Source organism: Myotis brandtii, unplaced genomic scaffold (assembly GCF_000412655.1).
Source record: "Myotis brandtii unplaced genomic scaffold, ASM41265v1 scaffold1026, whole genome shotgun sequence".
Classification (NCBI taxonomy): domain Eukaryota; kingdom Metazoa; phylum Chordata; class Mammalia; order Chiroptera; family Vespertilionidae; genus Myotis; species Myotis brandtii.
In genome coordinates this window covers 41054-41394 of record NW_005353435.1, presented here as the reverse complement: position 1 = coordinate 41394, position 341 = coordinate 41054, and positions in this window count along the sequence as shown.

The following is a 341-nucleotide window of genomic DNA, read 5'->3' as shown; positions in this document are numbered from 1 at the left end:
GCGCGTGGCAGGGTCACCTTCCCGCGGGCGCCGTTCCCTGGGCGATGCATAGGCTTGTGGGCTCCTTTCTACCTCGGGGGGCAGCGAGGGGACCGAGTGACATCCCGCTGCTCCCCGGGGTGACCTCGGCAGGCAGGCCGATCCGGTTTTGTTTGTTTGGTTTTTGTTTGGTTTTTTTTCAGAGAAGGAGGAGGAGGGGGGAGGGAATGCCAGGGATCTGGCAAAATGGGGCCGCCCTGATTCAGCAGTATTTCAACTTTCGGGATGGGAAGCCAGCCTGAAACTTCCAGCCGCACTTGCCTCCCTCGCAGGACTCACCCAGCAGGGCGGGCCGAGTGGAG